The following is a 24,516-nucleotide window of genomic DNA, read 5'->3' as shown; positions in this document are numbered from 1 at the left end:
TACTTTGTAAACCAGCTAACTTTTCAAACTATTCCAACAACAAAGTTGAAACTGACTGCCTATTGAGTTTCAAGTTTTTGTGTCAAATACTGCACTGGTATACCATAATTTCTCATGTAGTTCCTTTTTCAACTTTGGGGAGAATATTTAGCGAATTGTATTATGTTTAGCTGATCACGTTTTCTTTACACATCATGCTAACAAAATTTCATTCTGTACTAACATTTCTATATGATACATACCGGTATACTTTTTTACTTTCTCTAAAGCGTACAAACGTAAGATTTGTTTGCACCAAGGTTGTCAACAAAATGTCTAAAAATAGTATTTTGGTTGTCATGGAAAAAATTGTATTGTGAAATTTTCATCTTTCAATATTATCATCAAAATTTTATTTTTGTTTGCTTTTCAAATATGAAATTGTGTTTAGAAATAAGTTTTTTCAATTTTAAACTTTATAAATAGAAACTCAGTTGGTGAAAGTGCAAATTTTTAGTGACAAAACATTAAGAACCCAATATAATATAACCTATAAACTTGAGTGTTAATAATAGGAAATGACATTGGGTAATACGGCAAGGCAGAACATGCAAAAGGATCTCTCTGCCGATAAAATCCATATGAATAAATGAATAAATAAATAGTTTTCTACAAAAAAGTTGTAATTCTTTTTAGAAATCAAGTTACTGTTCTCAAAATAATGTAGGTACAGCAACAAAAGTTGTCAAATCTTTGCACATGGAGCGTTGTCGGCGTGGATCTGCCACACTTGTTTTCCACACTGAGAGGGAAACAAAACTTTTGTTGAAAACAAGGATTTCCACAAGTTGACGACATGTGATTTTTAAGAAATTGGCAACAGATTGCCGCAATTTATTGAAATCTCAGTTGATAACTCTGGTGTAAACGCAGCTTGAGAGTTTTTATTAATTTGTAGGACCTGTCATTGATTGATAATTGAGTCCTAAGACTTCATGTATGCTGCTGTATGCTGCTAAATATCAGTGTTAATATTGTTTTGCCACTTACTTTCTGATGCTATCATGCGCTTTATCATCGAAATTGAAACTTTTAATTTTTCGTAACATTTTTTCATTATCTTAGTTGATCCTGATCAATTGAAACTATATAGATTGTGATTTGCTCAATAACTGACTATACTTCAATTCTTTTACAGACAATTCATCCAAGACACCCTCCTCCTAAATTTCTAAACAAAATATCAATACTCTATCTTCTCCCATCTTATTAAGGACGATTGACAACACCAATGAATAAAATAAGCCACAAAACTGTAAATGGATTTATTCTAGCTATTAAAGTCAAACATTCTAATCAGGACACAAAAAATATATACTAGGACAAATTTATAGTAATTTCTGTAGTATTATACATTTCTGCCGTACAGAAAACTTCTCTACACTGCTCAGTATCACAAGTCTGGTAAGCTAAAAAAATTAATAGACATTGAATCTCTTTTATATTACCATAGGCGAGAAGACAGAATATCGAACCTTGAGGTCATAAATCTTGACCATTTAAGATTTTTACTAGAGGATGTGAGCGTTAGTTATGGTTGACTGGAATGCAGTACCAGTAATGTGCAGACTACGTAGATAACAATGGTGTGGTAATTGGTGAGGAATCACTTTTTGAGCCACATATTATATGAGTCGGGAAGGTAACGTATGAGGCGAGACCAAATTCAATGCAACGAATCAATTACTAATTGGGTATGAATCACACACTGTGAAATTGCCCCAAGTTATTGGCTTTTGGGTGTAACAGCTTTTACTGTAGAAGTTGAAGGCTGTCAAATCTCATACATCTTCTTGCCTTAAGTTATTTCCATTATGAATGATAGTGATTTTCATTGATTGTTGAATGATGAAACTGTCTAGTTAACAACAGTTGGGAGTATTTATAAAATTATTCACTATTTTAACAGTTATTGTTAGAACCTCTAAGTATTTTCAATTATTATATTATTTACTGTTTTGACAATAAATTATAGTTAGAACCTGGAAGTTTGACTTTAGAGCCAGGAAGACTTTCAATAACTCCATAGTTTGTTTATTGAATATTTTTGTTTGCATTTTATTAAAATAGGTATTTCTGTTCTACTAAAATTAGGCTAGGTAGTACTTTCAATTTTTTCAATTCAAACTCAAAATTCTGAGTTTGCATTTCATTGATAATGTTGTCATTTTTATTTCAATTATGATACTTCAAGCAATAATTTTTAGAAGTATGTCTAGAAAATTATTCTACATTAATGGTATAAAAGCAATCTATTTTTATAAACAATCAAAAATTAATTTATGGGGATGCTGACGCGGAGCAAGAGAAAGGATAGACGAGAGAGCTATCTGCTTTGTCAAATGAGACAAGGATAGCAAACCAATGTTAATCAGGTGACAGGTGCTGACTTTTCAACGTAAATCTCACTTTCGATTTTTACTTTCCTTGCCCTATTACCATAGGTAAGGAAAGTTTTGCTTTCCGAAAAAATTAAGGTACCCCAATTTCTAAATTTCTATACGTTTCAAGGTCCCCTGAGTCCAAAAAAATGGTTTTTGGGTATTGGTCTGTATGTGTGTGTGTGTGTGTGTGTGTGTGTGTGTGTGTGTGTGTGTGTGTGTGTGTGTGTGTATGTGCGTCTGTCTGTGTACACGATATCTCATCTCCCAATTAACGGAATGACTTGAAATTTGGAACGTAAGGTCCTTACAATATAAGGATTTGAAACGAACAATTTCGATCAAATGCGATTCAAGATGGCGGCTAAAATGGCGAAAATGGTGTCAAAAACAGGGTTTTTCGCGATTTTCCCGAAAACGGCTCCAACGATTTTGATTAAAGTTATACCTGAAATAGTCATCAATAATCAACTGCCACGAGTCCCATATCTGTAAAAATTTCAGGAGCTCCGCCCCATCTAAGCAAAGTTTGATTTTAGATTCTCAATTATCATGCTTCAAATACAATTTAAACAAATATTTCGAGTGGAAAAAATTGAGCATGAGAATCTCTACAATTAATGTTGACTAACATTTTCACCTAAAATTGAAAATAAGCTCGAAATTCGAGAAAATGTGATTATCCAATAATTGCAAACTGTTGGCAACTTTTGATTCTATTTTAATGATTCACTATGGAAAGATAGCAGACCTCGTGTGTCTCCAGCGTTATTGCCCTGTCACCAGCTGGCTCAAATCTTTGAATAGTAGACTTGAGATGCGCGGGAACACTATAGCGTCAGGTGATCAATTTTCATAACGGCAAGGAAAGTAGTGTGAGTGTGCCACACCAGATTTTTATTGCTTTTACTCCTGTTCATAACAACAATTCAACAACAACAATTCAATTCAATTTATTTGCCATATATACAAGATTTATACAATTACAAATTCACATAATAATTGGGTACATCATATAGGAATTCAGAATATACTCTATTCTAGAAATAATAAAAATAAATTAGATATAACATAACTGAAATCCCAGTTGTACTCATTTTACCGGCAATAATTGCTTGCAGAGACACGTGTCTGATCGCTAGCAATGAGTTCAGTTCAAATCATTGAAAGAGTTTTTTTTTTTACTGAAACACAAAAAAAGAAAATTGATGAAATTCACAAAATCACAATTTTATTTTAGGTATTCACCAAATCAATCTATTGTGTGTAATTTTATGATTAAAAGTCTATTTTGAAAAATATTCTAGTTTTTACCCATTCATTAATATCTTTTGTAAGTTTTTTGTTTATTTTATGGGTGAATAAGTAAACCATTACTGGTAATAACGAAACCAAAGTTCTTATCGTTTAATTGAAAAGGTGGAAATTTTGGGGCGGGTACATCGTACGTTTCCGTAGTGTAGTGGTTATCACGTGCGCCTCACACGCGCAAGGTCCCCGGTTCGATCCCGGGCGGAAACAAATATTTTTGCAAGGGGTTGGAGGCAATGCCCACATAGAGGCTTATTATAAAAATACTCTGATATGGAAAATTGAACATTTTTCATATCAATAACCATAAGATAATAAATTTTAATATATATACTTGTTCTATATTACTAGTAGTTCTGTGAACCGTAGACCTCGCGCAGTTATAACGACGTCCTAAACCATAAGCACATCCACACTGATACACTATTTATTTGATCAGATCATGCTTACACAAAATTTAATTATCATATAACGCTTTCCGGAATTTAGCGCGAGAAAACCAGAAGATATCTAGGCCCAGCTGTTATAAGTTCTTTGCATCCTATTTAATAGTGCATAAAAATTGCATTCAATGAGGCATGCAATTTATAGTCTACGCAGCTGCTAATTTTCTACCAAGTTACATTGAGATATTGAATTGCATGCGTCATGGCATGCAATTTATAGTCACCTCGACAGCTGATTTATAATGAATAATTCTATAGTCTGATTTTCACTCTAATATAGACGTATGATGGAGGCTCCTTTTTCCTTTTATATTATCCTTGAAATGCAAAATTTCCAAAAACCTTGTATATACGTCGACGCGCTGTTCAAAAAGGAACATAACTGTCAAATTTCATGAGAATCTATTACCGCGTTCCGTTTATATAAACATATAAACATATAAACATATAAACATATAAACATATAAACATATAAACATATAAACATATAAACATATAAACATATAAACATATAAACATATAAACATATAAACATATAAACATATAACATATAAACATATAAACATATAAACATATAAACATATAAACATATAAACATATAAACATATAAACATATAAACATATAAACATATAAACATATAAACATATAAACATATAAACATATAAACATATAAACATATAAACATATAAACATATAAACATATAAACATATAAACATATAAACATATAAACATAAACATATAAACATATAAACATATAAACATAAACATATAAACATATAAACATATAACATATAAACATATAAACATATAAACATATAAAATATAAACATATAAAATATAAACATAAACATATAAACATATAGACATATAAACATATAAACATATAAAATATAAACATATAAACATATAACATATAAACATATAAACATATAGACATATAAACATTTAAACATTCAAACATTCAACATTCAAACATTCAAACATACAAACATTCAAACACATTTAAACATCAAGAGAAATGCCAAACCGTCGACTTGAATCTTAGACCTCACTTCGCTTGGTCAATTATCGTCTCCCAACAAAAATAATTACATGGATATTAATCTGAATCTGGGAGAGGATTAAGGAAGGGTTCACCTGGTTTCCCTCTCCCAATATTATTTGATGAGTGATGTATAAATTAACAATACACAAATAATTCTGTGTTAAGGATTTAAAAAATCATCTCTTTTAAAACGATTACAAGTGGACAAAGTATTCTGTTTTTTCTGGTGATGCCATTGAAGATATTCTCTATGAGTTTGTATTATTATTTGGTTTTATTCTTCATTTTTTATTTATTTTTATTTTGTCACTAAGATTGTCGATGTGACATATAATTTTTTAAATAATTTTCATTTGGCAAATAAACGAATTTGTATAAATTTCAATTTATTCAATTTTTTATTCAATTTATTAAAAACACACAAAACAAGACAAAACAAAATTACAAAGATTTACGAAACAAATAAAACACAATAAAATGTTACAAATATAAAAACCATGGGCTTAGTGTTTGGGTGTGTTGGAGAAGAGAAAAAAGAGAGGAAGATACCTAGCCAACTATGGTTTCCCATGTAATAGGCAGGCAAAGAAGAGAAGAGAAGTAATGAGGAAAAAAGGAAGGGAGAAATGGGGGGAAGGAAGAAAACAGAGGAATAGGTACTCAAAATAAAGGTAAGCGAGTCCACTGAAAAATGAAAAAACTAATGAAAAAAAAATAAAAAATGCTGGAGCAGAAATCTCGAGTCATATATCTAAATGGAAGAAGAAATTACTGTATGTCCAGTTTTTATATCCAGTTTAATTTTTCCGCTGACCTTATTGTCCATGAGAAAGTGATTCGGAATGAGGTTTATTATTTTAGTACCTATGTAAATTAATTGCCTCCTTATACATTTAATATTAGTGTTATAGGTTACATATTTGTTAGCAGTGGCCCTTAGATTATAATAATTAAGAGTAGAGTTTATTGTGAGAGGAAAATCGGATCTATATTTTATTAAGTACTCAATTACGGTTTTTATGTATAATTGACGTATAGTCATGACCTCAAAATCACTAAAAACCATATCCGTTGGATAGAGCCTGGGTTTGTTTAATATAGTTTTAATTATCAGTTTTTGTGCTACAAATAATTCAGCAATATGACAGTTGAAACAGCCTCCCCAAACAACTATGCCATACTGCAGAATTGACTTGACAAGAGCATGATACATCATTTTCAGGTGGTTCTTATTAAGATTCTGTTAACTTGGTAAAATTTAAAGGATAAATATCTAATTTTTCTACATATGTATTTAATATGAACATCCCATTTAAGGTTTTCATCAATTATAATTCCCAAATACTTAGTATTATTGACTTTTTTAATGGTGGGACAATCACAATTACCCAAGTTTAAATTGCACTGAGAATGGAGTCTCAAATCTTGATTCTCGTTAGGCTGCCCTACTCTATTTGCAGAGAAAGTAATGTAATTAGTTTTTTCAGTATTTAAACTTAAGGTATTCTTATCTAACCACTTCTTAATTAAAAGCATATTATTTTCAGCTATAGTATGAACTTCATTCCATGAATTTCCGTGAAAAATAGCTGCAGTATCATCTGCAAAGGATATCACAGTTGAGTTTAGAAGTCTTAAATTTAAAAAGTCATTTACATAGAGTATGAAAAGGATGGGAGAAAGTACAGTACCTTGAGGAAGACCATAAGAAGTTAAGTTAGTTACACTAGATTGATCATTTATGGTTAGGGACTGGGTTCTATTACTCAGATAGCTTTTGAACAATTTAAGCGAGACTCCTCTGAAACCATAGGACTCTAGTTTATTGAACAAAGTATTATGAGGTATTGTATCAAAAGCTTTGCGTATATCTAGGAAGACCGCAATAGTTTTCTTATTGGAGTTTATTTTATCAGATAAAGTATTGATGAATTTTATTAGAGCGTCAGATGTACTTTTACTATTTTGGAAACCGAATTGGTTCTTGTTGATTATTTTGTTAAGATTCAAGAAAGAAACAACTCTTGACTTTATTAGTTTCTCCATTATTTTAGCAAGGTTGCTGATAAGACTAATCGGTCTATAATTACAGGGATTAGTCGGGTCACCTTGTTTGAATAGAGGTTTTATTTTGGCTGATTTGAGGTGCTCGGAAAATATCCCTCCTCAAAGCATCTATTAAAAATGAAAGCGAGAGGTTGAGATATAAAATTGGCTATTTTCTTCAGCGTAATATTACCTAGACCATCAATACCAGGACTGCAGTTGTTCTTTAGATTTTTAATAGTTGCCTCAACTTCAACTGGGCACGTTGGTCTCATAAAAAACGTATTATCGATCTGTATTGCAGGAAATCGATCACCAGTATTATCAGGGATATTGATAGTTTGAGCTTGTATTTACCCACATTTGTGAAATAATTGTTGAGGGAGTGAGCATCAAGTTCAGTACTCTTTTCCTTGATACTGGCCGTAAAAAAAAATAAAAATAAAAAGTTGTGAGTTATAATAAATACAGTAATAATAATTTTGTAGGTCATTGATCATTCAATGATTCGAACCTGTACGTCTTTTATTGGCACCAACTTACATTGATGGATTGTAATGCACCATGATTGTATCTCCAAAATGCAGTTCTCACTTTTATGAGCCATTATAAGTAAGTATAAGTAAGCATTTAATCATATTTTTACAGATTGTGTCAAATATTATCTATCTAAATCACAGAAGAATTAATTTAATGTTTGAAGCCTTCCAGACTATTAGTTTTATTGTAAGTTTTGGTATCATTCTACTTCACAAAACACTTTTTCTATTTACAGCAGTACTATGTACTATTATCGATTATAGTAAAAATGAAATGCTGCATATTTGCATTATACAGTAGTTTTGTTATAAGTAAGCATTTAATCATATTTTTACAGGTTATAATCATTCAGGATAGATTTTGAAAGCTTGAATTCAATTCTGGAAGCGATTTGGTTTTCTTGTACTGTGGTCGCACTGATAAGTTATCGATAAGATAAGTTGAGCTTTGATGAGTCGGCGCCTGCTACTCCCGTTGTAAAAGGGTGACCACTTTGTAAAAGGATGAGCCCAACTCCTCTAAATACAAATTCCTCTAATCATCTATCATCATAATCCATCTCATTACCCACGCATAAGCGTGAGCTCATGCGTGCATCATCCTCAGTATAAAAATCATTTCACTTCCATCGGCTGCCTTTTCACGTTGATTTATATTTCATATAAAAGTAATGACTCAAAATGGTATGATTCGAATACTTATCAAGTTACGATAGAAGTTGAATAACTATTTCTGCATTTTACAAAATTTCTAATAAATCGAGATTTCTAATATTTTAAGAGTGAAATTTAAAGTAGTGACTCCATCACTCACTCTTTTTTTTAGATACTCTAGTTAATTTTTGAGATAGATATAGCACTTCACAAAATTATACCACATTTTTTGAATGAAATCTATAAATTGATTTTTTTTCCATATGATTATTTCTCTCCTTCTATAAATTAAGAAATTAAGATTTCAAATTTCAAATAGACTCAATGAATAGAGGGAATAAATTTACTAGCCAAATTAAAGATCCAAAGGAACAGGCTTATTGTCATCGATCGATAACTCTACCAACTTATGTTCTTTATCCTTGTTTATTGGGTCCAGTTAATAAATAATCTGGTTAATTTCGGCCAATCGCCAAGTGTCATTACAATTTTATTGCCAAATTAATTATTCTCGCCCGGCAATCGTTTATTGATAGTCTGGACGCGCATCTAAATAATAAACCGTCATGAATATTAAACAGATGTAAAAGAGGATATATGTTCCAAGTACTGTGTAGGGTGGTATAATAAACTGGAGAGTCTGACCGTGGGTCTTTTTAAGGCCTCGTAAAGTACCCCACACACTCAACATAACTTTCCCTGAAACAGTAACAAATTTAGGGGTTAATAACGTGGATTCGAAGTCATGGGCTGCAAGTTTAGTGGACGACAATAAACAGGTCTTGAATTGACCGATGGTCCTCTTCTCAGTAGGCCTATGGTCCACTCGTGAGGATGCGTGAAGATTGGATAGGAGGATGCGCAATTAAAAAAGCGCACTTTCATCTTCGCCTCAATGGGTTTACTATATAGTATTTACATCGGTTTATTTCGACCATTTCATATAACAATAGGAGTAGGAGGAAGAGACATAATGTTTCTATAGGAGTGTGAGAGAGATAGTATGTAGTTTTCTTTATCATTGTTCAACAATGCGAAATGCTTTACGGACTTCATGACACTTAACGCGATTAAGTTTATATTCGGTTATATCGACCGGAAAAAAGTAGCCTCTGCTCGAAAAACTGTAAAGGGCATCACTGGACAATATCGTTCTGCTTCTGATATTTTATGGTGGAAATTTATGTTCTTTTCTGGCCCTTGTCCAATCTTCAGAGGACGTCCCTTATTGATCCCTTATCTGCTCAAATCCTCGAAATCCCTGGGTATGGACAGTTCACAACATTATCTTTCATTTTTATAATGAAAAATGACTTGCTTCAAATGAAGTAATGAAGTAACAGAATATTATTGGCAAAACTCAAATTTCAAATAAAAAAAATTGAAAACGTCTTTGATGTTTAATGATTGTCAATATATTTTATATTTTATATTCCAACGCTAGAAAATAGCCATTATCCGGCTTTACCTGAAATCCTTAAATATTAAGATTCTCGTATAATTGAAGTAGTTATGGAATTGAATACGTTTAATGCTTCAGGCAAAGCCAATTAAACATTGACCTATTGCGTACGATTGATTAATAAAAGACCAATAATTATTTAAGACCTTTTTCATACATAGGATTGATTATGTATTAATTATTATATTTCTAAATTCTTTAGTTTGATTAGAGTATTGGATCAGCAAAGAAAACATTTTCAAAAATAAACTGTTTCCGCCCGGGATCGAACCGGGGGCCTTGTGCGTGTGAAGCACACGTGATAACCACTACACTACGGAAACTTGTTGCTAAGAGAACTTGTTAGCACACTCATTGCTTGAGTGAACAGTAAAGAGAAAGTGATAGGAAATTAGTTATTCAAGTGAGAGTCCTATTTCTTAAAGGCGAGCAATAGGATATAGGCGAGCAATTTCTGTATATCTGTTTATATTTTTAATATCGGAGACTGAGCTTCGCTCTGGAGTACGAAAGCATAAAAAATGTATGCGAGAGAAGAAATTATATTAACATTCATGGTTCATACAGAAATGTTCTATCCATCACAATAAATTGAGATTAATTTACAGAGGAATGCAAAAATTTCCCTCACAAAGGCCCGGTTGCACAAAAGCCGGTTGAATTTTAATCCTGATTAATTTCACGTGAACCAAATAAGAAAAGACTATTTCAATAAGATGGATCTACTGGATTTAATCAGGATTGAAAATAACTCTGATTTTTTGAAACCGGCACTAAGTACCTGATCGAATGATTACAAAAGTTCAACAACTGAGTCATAATTTTGACACAGTCCCACACACATGAACTCCCTCACTCACTTCCATCATCAACAGACGACGAACTAATTATTATCAGCTGTTTCTCCAAGGATGATTAGTAATTATCCTTTTAATGTCTTTCAGCGAGTTTTCCCGGGGATGAGACCTAGTGCAATCGAATTTTTATATTATAAACCTACTATGTTCTGAATTTTGTGAGAATCGTTAGAGCCGTTTTCGAGATCCGGTGAAATACAAACATATAAACATCTAAACATCCAAATATCTAAACATATAAACATACAAACAGAAATTGATCGTTTAATAGTATAGTATATATCTGGTTATCTGGTTATTTACGTTCAACGGATCTCGAAAACGGCTCTAACGGCTTTCACGAAATTTGGAACATAGTAGGTTCATGATATAAAAATTCGATTGCACTAGGTCTCATCCTTGGGAAAACTCGCTGAAGGACATTAAAAGGATAATTCATCCTTGGCTGAAACAGCTGAGACTTTCTTCGTCTGTGGATAGTAAAAAGTGAGCGAGTGATTCTGTGGAAAATCAAAATATCGCATCCCCGGAATTCATAAGCTGGCGTATATCCAGCTGTAAAATATAAACACGATAATTTTAGAGAATTGAGTTCTGTTTATCAATAAATAAAAATAACGAGCGAAGCTCGGTGCCCCGATATTAGTAGTGAATATCGGGGGACCGAGCTTTGCTCTGGAGTGGAAAAGCATAGTAACGAAAGATTGAATTATATTCATTTATTCATTTTCTCAGTCGTACAATTATTTTTACAGTTAAATGAGGAGGCACAACAGGCTTATGCCCAGAACTGTCCTTTTTCAAATTTATACTACAGTCCAATAATCAAAGTCTAGGTTAAACTACTATTACTCATCAAAATAACAATTTATCCACTCTTCAAAAAACAAACACATGATCAATTACAAATAGATATACTATGAATTTGATTTGGAATGATATAGGCCTACTATGTTTGATACAATATTTGTTAATATACTACTATGTACTATTCTACACTAACAGCATCTAGTTACTATTTTGGACTTTCTGGAGTAAACATGTTTTTTAAAAAAAGATAAATAAACGGAAATAAGTTTTTCTTGCTGTATTTTTCTTCTCGTGAGATCAGCTGAATGATCCCACACATGCACTCGTTCACTCCTTCCCATTACGGTATCGACAGACGACAAAATTTCCAGCTGTTTTTCCAAGGACGTATTTATCCTTTAATGTCCTTCAGCGAGTTATCCCAGGGTTGAGACCTAGTGCAATCGAATTTTCATATCGTAAACCTACTTTGTACCAAATTTTGTGAGAATCGTTAGAGCCGTTTTCGAGAACCGGTCACATACGGATATATTTATAAACATAAAAACATCTAAACAACTAAACATCTAAACATATGAACAGAAAATGCTCGTTTAATAGTATAGGATAGCAGTAAAGAAGTTGTAAGTGATAAGATGTTATTCAAGTAAATGGCACTGTGACCAATTTAAAATGTAAAATTATCTTCAAGTTGGTTATCCGAAATCGGTTAACAAGCCGAGCTCTTGCAAGAGCTTTGTCTCCTACTCGTGATTTTATTGATCTATATAGTGTAATCTATACAGTTACTGTAATAATATTAGCATAGGAAAAACAATCCTTGATATTACTTTAATAGTAACTATAATCCATAAGAGACATAGGAGTGATGAAATAAGTAAGTTAACGTTATCTTATGCATGAAATGCGTATTTTGTTATTGAACATTTAAAAAAATTTTTATTCGAGCTTTTGTGTTTTCACCAAACAAACAATAAGAACTTTGAGGAGGGATGAAAGTGATCTCTTGTTCTGCTTCGAGAGCCTGTGGGTAAGAAATCTGTCAAAAGTTTCTTCAGAGAACATTGAAGATGCCTCCAAAGTCCTCGATGGTCATGTTGAGTCTGCTTGCTCATCACGTAGATGTCCTTGAGATGGTATTCTTGAGATGGATCTTTCACAAGGGAAGCTGAGAAATGAAGGAAATATTGGCTTAAGAAAACTGCGAACACTTCAACAAGGCTGCATGGCGAGCTCGTTTGTTTCTCAAGATTGTGCTTTCTCCATTGATGAGAGTACTGTATTTCTTCTTAGGATCCGTTCGCCCATGCGGAAATATGACTTGGTAATGAGACGGACCCCAAAACTCTTCTTCACTCTTATTGTGGAGGATACATTGTGAGAAGCAAGTTCATCATCGTTATTTGCTTCGACTCTGATGTAAACAATTCACGTTTCAGACTGGAAAACAAGAAATTTCAATGTGATTGAGTTTTGAATTCTATTGATCCTATAGTAATCTATATAATTTATTTCTCTGTTAGAATCATGATTTTCACATTCAAAAAATAATTTAATGGCTTCAATATAGTTGGAATTTATCTTTGACCAACATTATTTCCTTGCAACTAGAAGAATCTTGCATTCTTACCGTAACTATACTTTCTGCAAGGACCTCTCTACTTTGCTATTAGAAATTAACTTAACTTTGAATAATCTTGGCGAGATTTGGCAGAAAACAACAGATAACATGAAGCAAGTAGGTATTCGTTCTTCAAAAGTCAAATACATTCTCTCAGGTGAGAAGATTACAATAGATAAGTTTTAGTTTCAAATCTGTCTTCACTTCCCTCCTTATCTTTTCTCAATTTCTATAAGAATTGACAGATATTTGGAAAATGGAATAAATAGACAATTTGAACTTTATGGATACCTTCTTTCTCTCATACAAGTTAGATAATATTAATCTATTTATTCGAAATTCAAGGCAAGGTATTGTCAACGAATTATTGAGAACGAAAAGGTTCAGCTGGGAAACTATTTAACGAGCAGTTGATTCATAACGAGCTATGGAATAGATTCCAACAGAAATAAGCCAAAAGAAAAAAGAAATTCTATAGCCATCCCCTATTCTCAACGACAATTCTTTTGAAGCTCTTTGAAATTCCCCACGAATTGACGACATATAAGCAGAGGTTTTCACTCTCAAACGAGGAAATAAGCCAGGCAACGTATTGTTTCTTGTGTTTAACAACAGTAGTCCATTGCCAGTTAGGCTTATTAGCCAGAAAGAGTTTGAGAAGAGATGAAACCGAGTTACGGGCTTGGGTTGCCTGCGCGATTGTGTCGCGTCTTACTAGCAACAAAGACTTTTGTGGCGCTTTTATTTGGGGGATGCACATTTTTCCAGCGCCGAGCCGAGCCCTTTTTCCATAAATATGATGGCCGCGCGGTATAGTGATTACTATTTGTGTAACCCTACTACTGAAAGACGCATATTTATTCTCTTCTTATTGTCGTCGAGCAGTGTTCATTGAAAAGAATCCATACCATTTTGCAAGTAGGAATACTGTTGTAAGTAATATCAGGAAATGATGCTCTCCTACTGATGTGTCTTCTTTTATGCGTTGCGCTTCTTTCTCCCCCGATTCTCTCTCTTGCAAATATGACATTTCCTTTATCTTCCCTCCCTCTTCTTCCCTCCTACAACTCCTCCATTAAGCCACCGGTGCGATCAGACATCAGACATCAGCTTCAATCATTCATGTAATCTGCAGCGAGTGGAGACGGACTCATTTTCCTAGCCATTATCTTGAAAACAACAACTTGACAGAAGAAAAACAATGCCCGATAGTTACTTGACATCATGCAAGAGAGCACTGCATGCCATGATTGAAAAGAAACGATGCGTTAATAAATGATTCGAGCCCAAAAAAGGCAAACTGAGAGGTCTGTGTTGTACCCTTCTAATATGAAAATGCAGTCAGAGCAAGATGTCGTGGTGAACCGGGAAGTGGGAGTATATGGTACGGAAGATTCCTCCCAAATTCCCCTGTATACTGAGTTCATGAAGTGGATAACTTCGGATGATGGAACCTGTCTCTGGTTTTTTTTTCTGTGGTAGTTGAAAGGTTGTTGTTAATAAACTAGAGACTTTCAAGCCTTAAGTAATGTGTAGAACGAAAAAGATAAAAAATTAGTAGATTGGAAGAAATAGTGAACGAAAAGAATCAGGATTTTGAAAGGAGGTAAAGCGCATTTTCAACTATTTTTCCAATTTGTAATTACTGTACATGCATGAGTAACTCTCAACACTATTGATTGAATCATCATGATATTAATGTAACATATTATTTTATTCATCACTCATACATGGTATTATGAGTTAATTGGAAATGAGATTTTCAATAAAATCTCATCAAGCTAACGAAAATAAATACATCATGCAGTATAATTAACATTCAAGCTAGTTCTTTTTCCATTATCCAATGACTCTTATTATCACAGGTGCGTTACATGAAGGCAGATAAATACATGCATTTCATTCAAAAACTTTCTCTGTTGAGCATAAATACTCATCTCAGTTTCATTATTCTCTTGAACAACACACCTGAAAAACGTATTACCAAAAAGGAGGAAATCAAGAATACAATCGAATTGGATTTAAGATCTACTTTGCTTCCAAATATTGAGTACTCTAATACTTTGTGCAAATAGAAGGACAATCCAATCAGCATTAACGCCTTGTATTATCATGGATCATGGCATTATTTCATTCTTTTGCATTGTTCCTGGTTTTTGAAGAATAGAACTCGACCAACCAGATTTGTTTAGCACTTGAAAGATGTTTTACAAGGAGAGACCGACGCGCCGTAGAAGTGAAGAGTACTTGCCGACTCTGACGATTTAAGGGGAGAGAGTCATCTCTTTGGGCTGCAATTCATCACATTTCGGCGGATAGAGAACTACAACGGACAATGGAGAATCCAAAGAATAATGGATGAAGATTTGAAATTAAATTGAAGGGCAGAAATGAATGAACAGTTTATTGAGAGCTCTGTAAATAATCGTGAATTTGACTGCTACGTTGCTACTCAACTTTCGTAACCTTCAAATAAAATTCATATCTTCCATGCTTTTGTGAGACCCTCTGCGACAAATGACTTTAATGTTATTCTTCACGTACTTTGTGCGCTTACTACACTTCATAGCAATACCGTCAACATTCTCCCTTCATTTCCGTCTCTTGTTATATTTTTCACATAATTATACTCCCTCCAAGTATCTTACTCACAATCTTTCTGAAGAAAACAAATATCACGGAACCTTCAATATGTGCTCCATTTTAATCAAATTTCCAATATTTGCTTATAAGGCCTTTTCTATTTTGTACACTTTATGCAATAATTACTTAGAAATTGCTCATTACACACTTATTGAATAAAGCATTAGGTTACTAGACTCCTTCAGTAGATCTTAATTCATTTTAGGTGAAAATTGTAATATATGTTCAATGTTGGAATCACTTCTTATGTCTGATTATTTTTTATCATTTTGTCAATGTACACCGTTTTTTTTTTTTTTTTTTTTTTGAGAAGTGGATTTTTGAATATATGAGAATAGTTACACAACCTACATTCCAACAATAATAGCTTTTATTCTGTATTATATTTAATACAAATGACAAAGAACAGAAGTTAAAAAACTTCTGTTTTTTAGATACAATGCAATTTTCCCAATTGTGTATTTGTGTATTGATCCCAAGAATAAATGAATATTCTTCAATGTTTCTTTCCATTACGAACTGCTTGTTAATAATCACTTTTGAACACTTAAATTAGAAAGGGTCCACAAACGTAAGTAGAAGCTTATATCTTTTATTTATGAAAATCAGACTGCTATCTCGTAATTTAAGTGTTCAAAAGTGAATAAAGAAATGTTTTAAATAAAAACAGGTATTAGCTCGACAATTCTACAGTCCGAAAATTCATTCTCTGCGGACTCCAATATAGTATAAGAATGATTGATTGATTTGCTGCCTTTATTGAAAACCTAAGAGGGCGAAGCTAGGGCGCAGCCGGCTTCTCTTACACTTTACCCTCCTACAATTCCAAGCTACAACTAAAACAAAACATCATGAAACAATAGATGAATGAGATTAATTGCAGATTCTCACTTATCTTACAGTAACATGAATCTTGCTATCTACAATCTAGAATTTTTCGCTGCAATGCCTCCAAACAAGATCCACGGAGTAACGAGGGGAGAAATGTTGGACGGGACTGTGAGACAAACCCACGAACGGCGCAGTGATAGCAGACTGGAGTTGTGACTCTCCAGAGCACCAGCATACGTTAGCTCGTCAAGTACTGGTCTAAATCGATGAAGCACCTGAGCATAAGACGATAATAATTTGCCAATTAGTGACGACTGGACAATCAATCACTCAGCTGAGAGCTTACTTGAGGAGGCCTTCTAATTGGATTGAGGGTCATCTTGCATCGGACACTTCTTGAGAGGTTCTGATAAACCGACTGCTGTCCTCCCTACTGTCCTTATCAGACCCAGACCTTCCAGTTAATTGAATCATGTAGGTTTAGCAACTTCTGAAGATGTCTTCGAATTACTTCTGCTCAGTTTCCCTGATGCAATATTGTCTTCTTTCATTATCTTATATTGAAGTATATAATAATAACAACAGATAAAGGAGTTTAAACTAATAGATTGATGGTTTGATAATTACTTCTTGGCCAGTGATAACAGGAGGTCAATCCAAACAATAGTCATGAGCTACAGTTGCACTTTATAAAATTATTTGCACTTTATCAACCTAACTGGTTATTACTCCAATGTATTGAGCAAAATTTGAAATTTATCGAAAAAACATGGCTTACATCGGTTTGAACTGAAAAGTACAGTTTTTTAAAATAACAAGCAGACCCAAAACTTAAACGTTTGCAAAGAGTATTATGTTTAGTCAGATTCAATGTACTAAATTTTCAGTTTTGTAATTATTTTTTCTTCACTTCACTAGAACTGATCTCAGCAAATAATAAGAATAGATTCAATCTAGCTCTATCCACTATTATGGGTGAAGAGGTGACTTTTTACCTTCACCCGGTAAGTAAATCTTAATAAGCTCTCAGTAAACCCTATTTGGGGGATGATATTTCGCTCACACTTATCCACAAGCCACAAGAAAAGGAATGGTCAATTGGTGAGAGAATGGCTTCCTATAAGTTGTCTTTTTATTGACAGCTGGACGACACAATACAAATGAATGTGTTACTCGGCGTCCTCTTATCCGTTTTATCAATCCATGGTCTTTTCTGATCCCCTCATCACTGTTTACAGCTTTCAATATCTGGGGAGCGAAGATATTGACGCCGCCGCTGATGTTTTGAGGGATTCCGTTCTTTTCTCGCCTATTTTCGTGTATTGTTCTGGTGTGAAGAAGATAGAGAAGGGATAAGAAAGAGAGGGAGTTTCACTCAGTACTTCGGGAAGTAAAGAAGATAAAACAGGGAGGTTTTCAATGGCGGAAAATCTGGCAATCTGGCAGAGATATCTTCCAAGTGCCCAGTCGTCACAAGTGCACCGCTAGAAAACCCACCGACTTCACTCACATTGCTTACATCTTCATTCTCGACGACGACCCACCCCTCCCCATCCACTTGTTTCGTTCTTTGTGACGCGCTCCATTATTGCTTTTGTCCCTCATTCTTAGCCAGCCTCCTTAATCAAGGTTTATACTCTGCAAAACTCTCTATCCTCAAATACAAAAAAGAACAGACGTATATATTATAGTACCTACAAAAGTGGGTTACCGTTTTTTTTTTTTTTGGCTCTCGGTTTCACGAGCCTCACCCACAAGTTTCGCTCCCTCCGGTTTTTTTGTCATTCGTCACCCTCGTACTCACATCCACCAGCTGGACACCAAAGCCTCTCAACTACGTTCTTATCATTGTCGGAATACATTCGTAATAATCAACCCGACAAAAAGGTTTCAACTCGAGTGAGTATTGCGAGTGCAGGCTATGTGCCCCAGCCCTAATTACTCTGCTATAATACTTTATTGTTCATAGGGTTCGAACCAGATGTGAGATGTCGTTCGTCAGAGATGTTCAGATGGTGACTGGGGTCGGTTATTAAGTTGAATCTTTTAGAAACCGAATCAGAATGATCGAAGATTTCAATTGTTGTTTCCTTTCAAACTATTCCGAAGTCCTTTCTAGATACTCCAGAGCTTGAGTAACTGGACACTGTACCAGATAGATCTGGAGGATTAGAGTTTTTAGTTTTTTTCATTTCTTTGTCTCCACTCACCACAATAATCTATGCTAGGATAACATAAAATACAGAAGTAGCAGCTTCCAATCTGCTTCAAAATAGTCATATCAGGCAGTTCTCTGATGTGATAGTACTGTATTTCAAGATGGTATTCTATGAGAGTCACTCTCCCATCTCTAAATCAGACTCACTTGCAAGCCTTCTAAACCTCATTCATCTAATTTTCTGAACCGATTCTCGTTTTTATACTCAGGCAATATTGTGTGACATGAGTGAGGTATTGTATTGACTCTCAATTTCTATTGATCCGAGGCTTCCAGTCAAAAGGCGCAGCTTTCAGAAAGGAAATTGAATGATAGCATTTGACTTCACCCGTTCTGTACTGCACTTCCCGGTTGACATGAGGGAGGGGGGGGCGATGTTGCCATTATTGTTGCTGCGACCTTTTCGCAACTTGCTACAGCAACATGTCACTTCACTTGACAGCAAAGGCAAGTGTCACATTTACACACACAATAAGAACACCATGCATTCTAATATTCGGCCGAATATTGTTGTGCAAGTGATTTAAATTGTGTAAAGGGTTTGTTCAATCGTGTATGAAATCGCAGCAAAGAAAAAAACAGGGAAGTGTTGAAAAGGGCGGTCGCTTTTTTCATTAAAGGGTTGAAATGAAAAGGGATCAAAAGAATCAATCTTTGACGCGGAACGGGAACTTATGAATGTGTGAGTTGAGCGCTTTGTGCGATCGCCGCGTTGATTCCGAAAAGAGATAATCGACAGAAAAGATGTCGATGAAAGGCCCCGATGAAAAACTGTTGCCGGCCCCGGAAGTGACCTGTTAATCTTACGCGTGATCTAAACACGTCTTCATCGCAGTATTCAGCATCAATAGTGCTTCCGGTAGCAGGTCTTGTGTGTAGTGCACTAACAATAAACCGCGACACAATCAACTTATTTGCTACACCTGTGGTGGGAACAGAACATGTCTCTGCATTATTATCTTCTACAGCAAGAATCAAGATTGAAGTATTTATTCAGCAAATTCGAAGGAGAGTTCTTAGAATCTGGCATTTATTATATATATTTCCAATGGGCCTTTTAAAAAATGAGGTGTAACCGGTGGAGGTATTTTTAACCATACACCACACCTGACATCATTTCTGTAACCGGAGATATCTTTGTCTCTATTTGATTGATCTTCCAAAATATGAAATATATAAAAATACATGTGGTTTAATAGACATTCTTGCAGTCTATCCCACCGCTGCTCACTAATGTAAACGGAGGGGGGTTGTTTCTTCTCTTCTATAATATTTACCAAAATTATGCTATCAAATCATCTACCGGTATTTGAATCCTCGATTGGTTGGGAGCTTTTAGTGGATTCGTTCATTCAAATGCACAGATTATCATCATTATCATAAATTGTCACCTATTATAGCAACTAGCAACTACGAGCCAGGAACTTCAATGAAAAATACTAATAAAATTCAACTTCATTTTATTCAAAGTAAGGGTACTTTGATTTTCAATTATTATGTAAATACGAGTTGCCCTCAACAAAAAAAGTGAATATCTAGGAATTACAGTATTAGTCTCACTGCGCTATGTAATTCATACACATTATCAATGTCTTCTCTAAATCCTACAAGGAATCTTCCTTTTGCCGATTTTTCTGCTTCACCTACTGTAGGCTACTCATGGTGGAAGGGGAACATAATTTGCTTGGAATAGTTTCAGTTCCAATCAAGCCGCGGCCGAATTCACATTTAAAATCCAAAGGTAGCCTCGGGCCTCGAGGGCTCAAAATTAACGTGTGTGTTGAATTTGTTTGCTGTTTAAGTTTGTTAATATGTATTATTTTTCGCCGTGAGTTAAGTTGAAGTAGTTTATTGATTATTTGAAGTGAATATGTCAATGTTTGTTTAAATTAGTAAGTTATCCGGGAGTAATCAGTGTAGTGAAAATTTCTAAATAGTAATGAATTTATAAATTGATCGATTGTTAGTGCCATTATATTTTCTAGCTCATGCTAAAAACCCTTGAATGACCGAGTCCCTAGTATCATAAATTTGTAATTGAGAAATGAGTAAAGTCCACGCTACCTTCGTGAACAGTTAGAATACAAATAAGCAGTTAGCAAAATCTTACAAGCAGTCATCTTGAATTTTTAGAATGTGCAATGAACCGATATAGATTATTTTTGTTATTGTCCAAATTTAAATTAGTTTAATTCATTTAATAAAACTTTACAAGTTTAATAGAGTGCTAAAGTTTGTTGTTTAATAAAGTGCCATGACTCGCCCTTTAGAATTTAGAGATCTCTTAATTCTACCCCCATCTTGGGTCGGTTACAGGAGCATAAATTAAATGTTCATTAAATAATTATTATCTATAAAATTATGAAAAGGAAATCATCACGTTATTATTTCTAATTGAATAAATTACCAGTTCCTTAATTTTAAAATGTATTTTAGTAGAGTGCAGTAGCTTATATTTATTTTTTGTAAAGCTTATTCTGTTTTTGGAAAATAATAAATTAAAATTCAAAAATAAAAACATTGTTCTATAAATAATGTTCAAATTGAAAGATCCTGAGACTTACAACATCAAAAAGTAAGTTCATATTATGTTCATAAATATTTTTTACTTATCTGCTTGCTCTATCACCATGTTTGAATGTCACGTCATGACATTAACAACCAACTATAGTGAGGTCCACGTCATAATGGCAGTGGAGAATCATAGCAGAAGTGCGTTGCCAATACTCTGCCTTGCCACTGCCTTCTATAGAGGATAGCTGATACCGGTATATTTGATGTACAGTAGGATTCATTCTTTTTTCTAAATGATCAATTATATTTTATGCGACAAGAAAATATTTCAATGAAGAGATGGAAATTAATGAGAAATTGCTTTTATTCAAATGCTAATATTAATAAATGATTATTATTAAACGAAAATCCAGATTAAATGCTGCAAATCACCCCGAAGACTTCTGCTACTGCAAATATTGACAACAGGATTAACAGATAGATGAAAATTTGATGAGAGCTACTATTCAAAAATTATTTGTCGTATCAGAAGTCTTCGGGGTGATTTGCAGCATTTAATCTGGATTTTCGTTTAGTTACAATTATTTTTTAATGCTTAAATAATAATTTCTCATAATTGAGATTGAATATTTTTTTAATTAATTATATTCCTACAAATGTCAAAACATGATCTGGCAACGTTGCAGAGCTAGGAAAGAATAGCGCCTTCTGCTTTGTCGAATGATAGACAAGGATAACAACACCATTGTCAATGGAATATTGCTGCCATTATAAGGTGCATTAATTGCTGCCTCTCTATAGAATGCACTCTAATTTGATTGCATCAGCTCCACAAGTTCATGACAAAAAAATGATCTATTTCTATTGGTGCGACGCTTCAAAAATCATGGTATTTTGTCAAAAATAGGAGTGCGTGTTGTTTGGAGCGTGATTAATAGTTTTCCAGCACGAAACACCGAACAGACCATTACTGTCTTTCGCTTTTTCAGAGCAGAATCTCTTATTCATAATATATTATCATAATCGTGCATATTTCATGATCCTTCATGGTGCTATTACATGATTGGCCTTTGATCCTTTTACTCCTACTCTCCGGACTCCTTATTTTGAATTGAATATTTTTCAGATGTATCCGTAGTTTAATTATTCTCTAGTCTCCTTTATTGAACCAAAGAAATAGAATACAGCACATCATGTTGGAGTGTCAGAATAGGAGGTTCTGTGGTAATTGGCAAGATGTGGTTGAAGTTTTGTCGCATTTGTGGCATGGATTGAGGCTCTGGGTGTGGCTCTTTATAGCTGGAGATGTAGTGGACAGAAAAGGTTTCCATAACCAAGACAAGGAAATAAAATCTATGCTAATTTAAGTGATTCTTTTCAAGTATATATCCTATTATATTAAGCGAGCAATTTCTGTATATATCTGGTTATTTTTATATATGGTTATTTATGTTTTACGGATCTCGAAAACGGCTCTAACGATTTTCACGAATTTGAAACATAGAAGGTTTATGATAATAAAGATTCGATTGCACTAGGTCTCATTATTTGGTAACTCGCTGAACGACGTCAAAATGATAATTCATCCTGGGAAAGCAGATGATAATTTCGTCGTCTCTCGATAACAGAAGATGCGTGTGCCTGTGTGGGAGAGAGAGAGAATTATTTCCAGCTGTGTAATCATAATCAATCAGCGAGAAATTTTATTTAGCTAGACAATTTGTTCGATTTGATCAACATAATCTGATTTGTTGACATGACATGATAATCCTCCTAAACTAGAGTATATCATAATTTTCAAAGTTGATCATTATTTGACAATTTCAAGTGATTAGTGAGTGTTATTTTGTTATTTAATTTGGTTTGTATATAATCTAAATTATTTTTTTTTGTTTTCAAATTTTTGAACAGAAAATTAAACCTGAATTCAAGTGTATGGAACATAACCTACTTTCTGGACTATTTATAGTGTATAAATAAAAATTCGGGAAAAAAACAGTTTTGGGCTGTGCCTGTTAGTACTTCCCCAATCATTTTAAAGAATTGTGTTTGGTTTATCAAAAGTCAATAAATAAATAACGAGTGAAGCTCGGTGCCACACGACAAATCAATCAAATAAATGTTTTAGGATGTATCAATATAGTTTAATTCTCCATTTTCCTTTGTTGAACCAAAGAGATAGAAATAAAATAGAATTGAATTTGTCATTAGCCTAGATATTCTAGACATGGTCATCGACCATGACAATTTCAATCAGTTAAATATGCATAAAAACATCAAAGAAGAATTAAAGGTCTATAAAGCCAAACAATAAAACTGGATCCATAAATTATCATTTTGGAATATCAAAAATTGTGATGTACCAGTAGTGGCCAGTATGACACCCCTTCAATGTCAGACAACTGCTATGGCTCTGCAACTGACAGGTGGGCTGAAGGCTATGTGGCCACATCACGTGTTGACCCCCCCCCCCCACCACTGGAAGGGTCATAGCCCCTTTCGAGTTCACGCCCTGCTGACCACGTGATAGGGGTCACCCCCACCGTCTGCCTGGGGGCGCCAAATTTTAATTAATGCCCTTCCGCCAAGTTATCAGTGGGCCGCGAATTTTAAATTTGCGTAATCGTAAAACACCGGCGGACGGACGCTGGTCAATCGAATTCAAATTCCAATTATTTTTTCGGGAGAACTCGTCGATACGATTCGTCGGTAAATTAGCGTGCAAATTGTGGTAATTCTGTTTTGGAAATTGGGGCCAGGTGAAGTGTGATAGGAAGAAAGAGGGGGTGAGATTGATGGAGGTGATGAATAAGTGACTTTTAGAAAGTTGAGCTTTATTTTTTTTTTTACATAATTTGACTAGCAACTGGTAGTTGAGTGGAGTTTTCCAAAACTACTAGTTTAAAAACTTCATCAACATCTAAAAATTTGATTTTTTATGTTTTTTCATGGTAAAAATCTTAATTGTGAACTCATATTTAGACATATCTCAATTTTAACCATTATTTATTGAGTAAATATAATAATGTCTACAGTTTTGGGCGAATGTCTGATTTTCGTTCCTCTAGCTGGACTGTCTTAATCCAGTGGATAAATG

General features: G+C 33.9%; 2 non-coding genes across 2 annotated transcripts; one reads left to right on the top strand and one right to left on the bottom strand.

Moving 5' to 3' along the window:
• Positions 1–3,868: 3,868 nt before the first annotated feature.
• On the top strand, positions 3,869–3,941 carry Trnav-cac. Its single transcript has one exon. It is a non-coding gene; the product is annotated as a tRNA-Val (tRNA).
• A 6,234-nt stretch (positions 3,942–10,175) lies between these two features.
• Positions 10,176–10,248, bottom strand: Trnav-cac. Its single transcript has one exon. It is a non-coding gene; the product is annotated as a tRNA-Val (tRNA).
• Positions 10,249–24,516: the final 14,268 nt, after the last annotated feature.

The sequence above is a fragment of the Nilaparvata lugens genome, chromosome 7, assembly GCF_014356525.2.
Source record: "Nilaparvata lugens isolate BPH chromosome 7, ASM1435652v1, whole genome shotgun sequence".
Lineage (NCBI taxonomy): Eukaryota > Metazoa > Arthropoda > Insecta > Hemiptera > Delphacidae > Nilaparvata > Nilaparvata lugens.
This window is presented reverse-complemented; position numbering and strand designations above follow the sequence as displayed.